We start from the raw sequence: 10,086 nt of genomic DNA, 5'->3' as shown, positions 1-10,086 counted from the left end.
TCAATGTTGTCTTGACTTTTAATATGAATTAATAAAAAAATGGGAAATTTTCTTAGTATAAATATAGATAATAACTCAAATTTCTTTAATAATTTTGAACAGCTAAACGGTGACGTTTGAAATATGGGAAAATGGTTGGTGAAAAGTGAAAATAATGTTCAGTAAAATATAGTTAAGGTTTAATTTGGGAAAACGGGAACATTCTTAAACACAAAATAAACTCACAAGATCCATGCATTTTTCCATCAAATTAGAATAAAAATCCTTCAAAAAATAAGCATGATTCAACCCTAAAATAAACTAAAATATAATGAGTAATACATATACCTAAAACTGAGAAAACATAAAACGAAGCTAATTGTGGCACCTTGATGAGTGAAAGCTTCAACAATTTCAGTTTTCAAAAGTTTTATGAACGAATAACATAGAGAAAGTGAAAGAGAAAATGAGAGAATAAAAAACTGTAGGGATAAAATCATAAAAAACAGATATACGTAGAAAAAAGTGGAGAGAGTTTTAAATTTTTAATATGATGTAGGCGTGGAATATATATATTAATAAAAAGTTTTGTATGAGTTTGGATATATATATAATATATATTTTTTTTTTTAAATATGAAGATAGGTATATATATATAGAATTTTTTTATAAACCAATATAAATTTTTTTTTTTTAAAAATGTAGGCCTACCCTCCAAGGGCTGGCTCCGCCCCTGTGTTATATATATATATATATTATATATATATATATATATATATATATATATATATATATATTATATATTATAGATATATATATATATATAATATAGCTTACGCATACCTCAACAATATAATATGGGTCTCGAACAACTGTCAACCAGGTAAGAGTCCTAGTGGTTATTCCTATTAGTGTTGTGGGGACTCGAATTCAGAGGTTCATGAATTTTTTTTTTGCTCTTTTACTATTAAATTACCCAATAATGGTTAAAATGGAATAATATTTTATATACAAACTTTTAATACACGATAAATCTTTTAGGTAGCGTTTGGTTCGAGGTGATATAAGATTAATTCTGTAATCTTTGTTTAATTTTCAAGATTCCTTTATTTGGTTGTCAAGTAATAAAACATTACGTAATCTTTTATTGCAAATAGTGTTTACTGTTGGTAATATTGGGGGTAATCAGATTACCTTATCAAGAGGTGTTAATATAAGATTACTGAGGTAATCTTAATTTTGACCCTATTTTGCCTTTAATCTTTTATCATTTCGGACACATTTACCCTCATATGTCTACCAAATAACAATTACCCAGACCCCCTACATTTGAGAATTTAGCTAAAACACCCCATCACAAAAAAGTTTAAAAATTAACAAAATACTCTCAACCACCCAAGATCACCGCTGGCCCCGGCGAAAGTCGTCATATCGGCACAAGACTGAGAGGATCTTGCCGGTCATGTGCCGATAAGGACGTTTCCGGCCATGGATTTGTGATCCATGGCTGGAAACGACCAAATCTGGCCGTTTCACGGCTAAAGATGTGGCCGTGAAACGCCATAGATCTGGCCGTGAAAAGGCCAGATCTTTGATAGTGAAATGGTCGCCGTTTCACGACCAAAGATCTGACCTTTTCACGACCAGATCTGTGGCCTTGAAATAGCCAGATCTAGTCGTGAAACGACCATATTCACGGCTAGATCTGGCCGGATTAGGCCTTATCGACGCACGATTAGTCAGATATGACCAGTCGTGTGCCATTATGGTGGCTGCCGATGGTGGTGGCTGGCTGTCGGCGGTGGCTTGGGGTGAGTGGGGGTGATTTTGCTACAAATTAAAGTTGTATATGGTTGGAGTGTTTTAGTAAAATTTCAAATATAGGGGGGTTAAAAGAAATAATTTAAAAAATAACGTTATATTATTATTTAAAAAGGAGGGCAATTTAGTAATCTACATAACATACCTACTCATTTATCCTCCCAACCAAACAAATTATTATAACATACCCACCAATTTATTTCAACCGACCAAACACATTTCTCTAAAGATTCCCTAGTAATCTATCTTTCCAGTAATACAACATTTCTCAGTAATATAACATTTCCTGAATCAAACGCACCCTTAGTATAAATTAAGTAAGATTACATGTTAACCATAAGGGGTTACGGAGATAACACTACCCTTTTATATGTTTGGCTTCTAGACCGTGACATGATGAATTATATCAGATGACGAGCCATGGAAACTGAATGAAGTTGTCGTATCCCATACAAAGTCCAAAACCTTAATTATAGGATTTACATGAGAGCTGTCAGTTATTAGAGCTTGAAGACAAAGACTAACATCCCATATAAAGTTGCGAGAATTACTAGTTTAATTTGAATATAATCTTCACTTCAGTTACGTCTCTCTCTGGCTAGCATAAGCCCCTTGAATTTTGATTCGTCTAAAAAATTCGGCTTTGATTTATAATAATTCTGTCACTGTCTTCTTCTTCTTCTTCATAATGACCATGAAGACAACTCAACAGGATGAACATCCACACGTGTCTTCGCTCAATGTTTTCACCTCATGAAATTTTATTCATGCACACATCTATCAGCCTTTCCCCTTGGTCCAGTACCTTAAAGAAAGAAGAAAACAATCATTCAATTAATTTTTTTTTTCTCATATATATATATATATTTCCTTTGTTTTTTTACTGTTTTCCTTTTTTGATTAACTGAAGTGTTTAGATCAATTTATGCGTACCTTAACTATCTAAGAGAAACTATCCACAACAATACACTATCGCGACCTCCCAGTAAATCATGAGCAATCGTTTTCCCATTTTTTTTCTAATATTTAGTAGTTATGTTTTCACACTAAATAAATGTTCCAATATGATATCAAAACAAAGTTTTGACTTTGAATTTTCCTTCGTTGTATATATATATATATATATATTTTTTTTTCAGCTAATATGTCAATTGGTTGAAAATTGTAGTTATCTCTATATTATTTTATTGTTTTGTTCCTTCGTTTTCAACTTACGTACCCATTATTATAGACTTGATCTATGTACCAAAACTCCTGGATGATTTCAAACTCTTCTTCTTTATTTGAATTGAAGCAATTTTTTTAATAATTTTGTATTTTGGGGTAAAATTAAAGTATTTTTCATATATAGATCACAGTACTCTAGTAGTTTAATTAAGATAATAATCTGTGTATCAGTAAATATATGTATTAGTTAGAAAAAATATAAAAGAAAAATATAATATGAGTGTATTTTATCAATAACACTATCTGGTTACATAAAATATTTTTTTTGAGAAGTATATATATAGCTTGCTCAGGAATCAGGATACTATTGAGTAACATATTTATCATGTGGTTATTTATGGGAGCTTTATATGTGGTATAATTATCGTAGCCTGAACTTTCATGTGCAACACATGTTAACATAAAATTATGAATTTGGACATTCTTCTAAGACAATTATACAAAGAAATCTCTTCGTTCTTATACCAATATTATAACTAGCTTGATCTAAATCTACGAAATTAGAGAATCCATATCCTTAATTTTGATTAGTTAATATACTAAAGAGGCAATTATATATGTTGCACAATTATATATATACAGTGGCGGACCCAGGATTTTTGCCCAGAGGAGGCCTCTGTGGCTCCGCCATTGTTTATCAAACAACTAGTGAAGAATTTAAAAAAATTACCAAACCTTGAGCAAAAGAATAATATAATATCAACAATCTGAAAGAAAATAATATAATAATACAATACTTTACCACTTGAAGAATTTATGAGAAGCAAAACCTTGAGTAAATTATGTTGAAAATAACATTCAATTCACGAGAAAACACAAGAAATTTTTTACGTGGAAAACCTTTTCAATTAAAGAGAGCAAAAGACTACAGTAATCTAGCGATCAACTTAAATCCAATAATTAAAAGAGTTTACAACAATTACAATCTAACAAAAATATTCTACGCAAATTCGTGATCAAATCATCCACATACAAGCACACGATCAAAACTTGGTATTGACATAAAGAACGTGCTCATGAGGACATTTGGTGAAACTATTTTTTTTTTAAAGTACCTATCAATACAACTGTTCCATGCTCGACGTGCTTGTTTCAACCCGTAGAGAGTTTGTTCAACTTCAAAACTTTGTCTTCTTTCCCTTTCATGTCATAGCCTAATGTCTGTTTAATGTAGACTTCTTCGAGTACTCCATTCAGGAAAATAGACTTTACATCCATTTGATGACTCTTCCACTTATTTTGAGTTGTGTATGGGCCAAAATTCATATTAGGTCTGACAATCGTAACAGTAATAAGTGACGACCCAGAGCCTTGGCCCAATTCCGATTGGACCCACGCCTAGAATACCTTGGGAACTGCCTGCTCTACCAGTTGGACCATCCCCCGAGTTAAGTTGAATTGGGTCCGGCCCATTCACTTGTAGCAGTCCATAACAAGGATCAAAATCCTAACCAAATTTCTCTTTTGACAAGGCCCCATATCTCACCCAAAGAGGAAAGCCTTGACAGATAGAGGCAAAGAATCCAATCTCTTTCCGAAAAGAGAGTTCCCCTATCAAATATGACTCAGAGTCTTAGTTGGATTCGAGCCCCTATGGTTCACTACATAAGCTGAGGCTAGTTCCCTTATCGGGCATTCGGAGGAGACCACCCTTAAGCCCTGATTCTCATATCGTCAAACCCCTGATACTTCAATCCCCTCGCATCGCTTGAACTCCCTGAGAGACACAAGGAGGCACCTCGTAGGTCTATCAAGGTTGTCAGTGGCTCTCTTTACAAGATTCAGTCTTCAATTCAATTGTAAATTGTAGCGTTTAAAAGTTGTCAAAGAAATGATTAGTCATATGGTTTCTAAGCGAGCAACGGGAGAAATACCTCATCATAGTCCATGCCAACTCTTTGACTATATCCTTTTGCTACGAGCCTCGCCTTGTATCTTTCCATCCCTCCCTTCACATTCTACTTTGTTTTGTAAACCCATTTAACCCTTATCGCCTTCTATCATTTAGGAAATGAAGCAAGTTCCCATGTGTCATTCTTCAGAAATCGCTTTTATTTCTTCATGCATTGCATCTCTCCACTTCTTGACTTGCACAAATTCTTGAAAATTCACAGGTTTACAATTGGCAAAGAGACAAAACAAAATGATGTTTTCTTGTTGTTTGTTTAGTTCATAAATATCTTGTAAGGTTCTCGTGCATTGCACAACTCTTTCATTCAAAGTTTTAAACTCCATAGTGATGACGATGATGACTATGAACTTGTTGTCGGTGAAGTTGATGGAGTGGCCAACTCTTGTTGTTTTTTACTCATCTAGTCCATCACAAGTTGCTCATCTTCCTCTCCAGATAAGGGAAAAAAATTGTAGTGTAGATTACAAACATCTCAATTCCAAGTGCTTTCTTCATCAATCTCAACCTCACGATTCAGGACTAATGATTGTCTTCCTTATGCTTGGAAGATGAGTCAGTCTCATTCGCGATCCAAAAAAATTTATAATTTTCTTTTTCATTTTTGACATGATTAATTGATTGTTTGCAAAAGAATAATTAATGTTACATATTCTAAGTTGTATCAACCACCAAAAATATCATCTCAAATAATCTATCATTCTATATAACACTGACGTGAAAACTAATATAATAATGGTCATAATGATTCCAGTCAATTTATTTAGATTTGAATATTTATAAAAGATATAAAGACAAATATGAAAATGCCATAGCTTTAAAGGGGTGGATTTAGTATTATATTGACTAAGTGAACCTCCCTCTTTCCAAAACGACAATGTATAAACTATAAAGTAGCAAATTAGACAAGATATGGTGATTACACTCACATAATATTCAACTGAAAAAGGTAAGAGATATTGCTTTTTGATTATTAATATAAAATTTCCAATTTCTAATTTCAATATTCATGGTACCGATGCCTATCTCCATCACTTTTGGCAGCAATATTCCATTTGTTTAATGGTTTTAGTGCTTTTCAGTGAAGCCGAATTCTTGCTGAAAATTTTTCGTGGCATTTTCCCACTATCCCACTTGTATCATTGAATAAATAATTGAAAATTCTACGAAGTTCTCCATTAAAGCACACGACGAAGGCCAGCTGTGACTACTTTTAAGTTTTAATTAGGTTTAGTGGGCGAAGATGGTGCCCTTTTGTCGTAAGTTTCTGATGAATAATGTAAAGGTAAAGCCAAACCATATTGTTGGCAATAGCCCTGGAAACGTGAAACTTGATCATAAAGCAAATAAAAGAATCACTTATCAATTATCATATCAATATTGTTGTCGAGTAGTGCTTGATAATTGATGAATCGACAGTAACCTGCAGGCAAAATTGTGGTGTATAAGAGCTTCTTCTCAAGGAAAGAAAAAAAGAAAAAAAGCATCGATTGACAGAAAAATAAACAAGCAGCACATGATTGGTCCGTACAATTAAAGTTTTCACCTCATGAAATTTTATTCATGCACACATCTATCAGCCTTTCCCCCTTGGTCCAGTACCTTAAAGAAAGAAGAAAACAATCATTCAATTAATTTTTTTTTTCTCATATATATATATATATTTCCTTTTGTTTTTTTACTGTTTTCCTTTTTTGATTAACTGAAGTGTTTAGATCAATTTATGCGTACCTTAACTAATCCTTAAGAGAAACTATCCCACAACAATCCACTATCGCGACCTCCCAAGTAAATCATGAGCAATCGTTTTCCCATTTTTTTTTCTAATATTTAGTAGTTTATGTTTTCACATCTAAATAAATGTTCCAATATGATATCAAAACAAAGTTTTGACTTTGAATTTTTCCTTCGTTGTATATATATCATATATATATATATTTTTTTTGAGCTAATATGTCAATGGTTGAAAATTTGTAGTTATCTCTATATTATTTTATTGTTTTGTTCCTTCGTTTTCACTTACGTACCCATTAATTAGTAGACTTGCTATGTACCAAACTCCTGGATGATTTCAAACTCTTCTTCTTTATTTGAATTGAAGCAATTTTTTTAACAATTTGTATTTTGGGGTAAAATTTAAAGTAGTTTTCTATATATAGATCACAGTACTCTAGTATTAATTAAGATAATAATCTGTGTATCAGTATATATTGTATTTTAGAAAAAAATTAAAAGAAAAATATAATATGAGTGTACTTTTATCAATAACACTATCTGGTTACATAAAATATTTTTTTTGAGAAGTATATATATAGCTTCATCAGGAATCAGGATACTATTGAGTAAACATATTTATCATGTGATGTTATAGTATGAGCCTTTAATCATGTGGTATATTATCGTAGCCTGAACTTTCATGTGCAACAATGTTAACATAAAATTATGAATTTGGACATTCTTCTAGACAAATTTTATACAAAGAAATCTCTTCGTTCTTATACCAATATTATAACTAAGCTTGATGATCTAAATCTACGAAATTAGAGAACCATATCCTTAATTTGATTAGGTTAATATACTAAAACGGCAATTATTATGTTGCACAATTATATATATACAGTGGCGGACCCAGGATTTTTGCCCAGAGGAGCCTCTGTGGCTCCGCCATTGTTTATCAACAACTATGAAGAATTTAAAAAAATTACCAAACCTTGAGCAAAAAATAATATAATATCAACAATCTGAAAGAAAATAATATAATATACCAACTTTACCACTTGAATATTTATGAGAAGCAAAACCTTGAGTAAATTATGTTGAAAATAACATTCAATTCACGAGAAAACACAAGAAATTTTTACGTGGAAAACCTTTTCATAAAGAGAGCAAAAGACTACAGTAATCTTAGCGATCACTTAAATCATAAATTAAAAAGTTTACACAATTACAATCTAACAAAAATTCTACGCAAATTCGTATTTCTCCTCTTTTTTTTTTTTTTTTTTTCTTTAAAATAATAATATAAATTTTATGACTTTGAACAGGCCTAACCTAAGCAATTCAACCAAAACTTAAATTAAGTCAATGTTGTCTTGACTTTTAATATGAATAATAAAAAAATGGAAATTTTTCTAGTATAAATATAGATAATAACTCAAATTTCTTTAAAATTTTGAACAGCTAAACGGTGACGTTGCAAATATGGGAAAATGTTGGTGAAAAGTGAAAATAATGTTCAGTAAATATAGTTAAGGTTTAATTTGGGAAACGGGAAACATTCTTAAACACAAAATAACTCACAAGATCCATGCATTTTTCCATCAAATTAGATAAAAATCCTTCAAAAATAAGCATGATTCAACCCTAAAATAACTAAAATATAATGAGTAATAACATAACCTAAAACTGAGAAAACATAACGAAGCTAATTGTGGCACCTTGATGAGTGAAAGCTTCAACAATTCAGTTTCAAAAGTTTTATGAACGAATAACATAGAGAAATGAAAGAGAAAATGAGAGAATAAAAAACTGTAGGGATAAAATCATAAAAAACAGATATACGTAGAAAAAGTGGAGAGAGTTTTAAATTTTAATATGATGTAGGCGGTGGAATATAATATTAATAAAAAGTTTTGTATGAGTTTGGATATATATAATATATATTTTTTTTTTAAAATATGAAGATAGGTATATATATATAGAATTTTTTTATAAACCATATAAATTTTTTTTTTTTAAAATGTGAGGCCTACCCTCCAAGGGGCTGCTCCGCCCTGTCTATATTATATATATATATATATTATATAATATATATATATATATATAATATATATATATATTATATATATATATATATATATATAATGATACTTACGCATACCTCAACTAATAATATGGGGTCTCGAAACGTCAACCAGGTAAGAGTCCTAGTGGTTATTCCTATTAGTGTTGTGGGGACTCGAATTCGAGGTTCATGAATTTTTTTTGCTCTTTTACTATTAAATTACCCAAAATGTTAAAATGGAATAATTTTATATACAAACTTTTAATACACGATAAATCTTTTAGGTAGCGTTTGGTTCGAGGTGATATAAATTCATTCTGTAATCTTTGTTTAATTTTCAAGATTCCTTTATTTGGTTGTCAAGTAATAAAACATTACGTAATCTTTTTTGCAAATAGTGTTTACTGTTGGTAAATTGGGGGTAATCAGATTACCTTATCAAGAGGTGTTAATATAAGATTACTGAGGTAATCTTAATTTTGACCTCATTTTTGCCTTAATCTTTATCATTCGGACACATTACCCTCATAGGTCTACCAAAACAATTACCCAGACCCCCTACATTTGAGAATTTAGCTAAAACACCCCATCACAAAAAAGTTTAAAAATTAACAAAATACTCTCAACCACCCAAATCCGCTGGCCCCGGCGAAAGTCGTCATATCGGCACAGACTGAGAGGATCTGCCGTCATGTGGCCGATAAGGACGTTTCCGGCCATGGATTTGTGATCCATGGCTGGAAACGACCAAATCTGGCCGTTCACGGCTAAAGATGTGGGCCTGAAACGCCATAGATCTGGCCGTGAAAAGGCCAGATCTTTGTAGTGAAATGGTCGCCGTTTCACGACCAAAGATCTGACCTTTTCACGACAGATCTGGGGCCTGAAATAGCCAGATCTAGTCTGAAACGACCATATTCACGGCTAGATCTGGCCGGATTAGGCTTATCGACGCACGATTAGTCAGATATGACCAGTCGTGTGCCATTATGGTGGCTGCCGATGGTGGTGGCTGGCTGTCGGCGGTGGCTTGGGGTGAGTGGGGGTGATTTTGCTACAAATTAAGTTGTATTTGGTTGGAGTGTTTTAGTAAAATTCAAATATAGGGGGGTTAAAAGAAATAATTTAAAAAATAACGTTATATTATTATTTAAAAAGAGGGCAATTTAGTAATCTACATAACATACCTACTCATTTATCCTCCCAACCAAACAAATTATTATAACTACCCACCAATTTATTTCAACCGACCAACACATTTCTCTAAAGATTCCTAGTAATCATCTTTCCAGTAATACAACATTTCTCAGTAATTAACATTTCCTGAATCAAACGCACCCTTAGTATAATTAAGTAAGATTACATG

Source organism: Pistacia vera, unplaced genomic scaffold, assembly GCF_008641045.1.
Source record: "Pistacia vera cultivar Batoury unplaced genomic scaffold, PisVer_v2 Contig656, whole genome shotgun sequence".
Taxonomy (NCBI): Eukaryota; Viridiplantae; Streptophyta; class Magnoliopsida; order Sapindales; family Anacardiaceae; genus Pistacia; species Pistacia vera.
Note: the sequence above shows the minus strand (reverse complement) of the source record.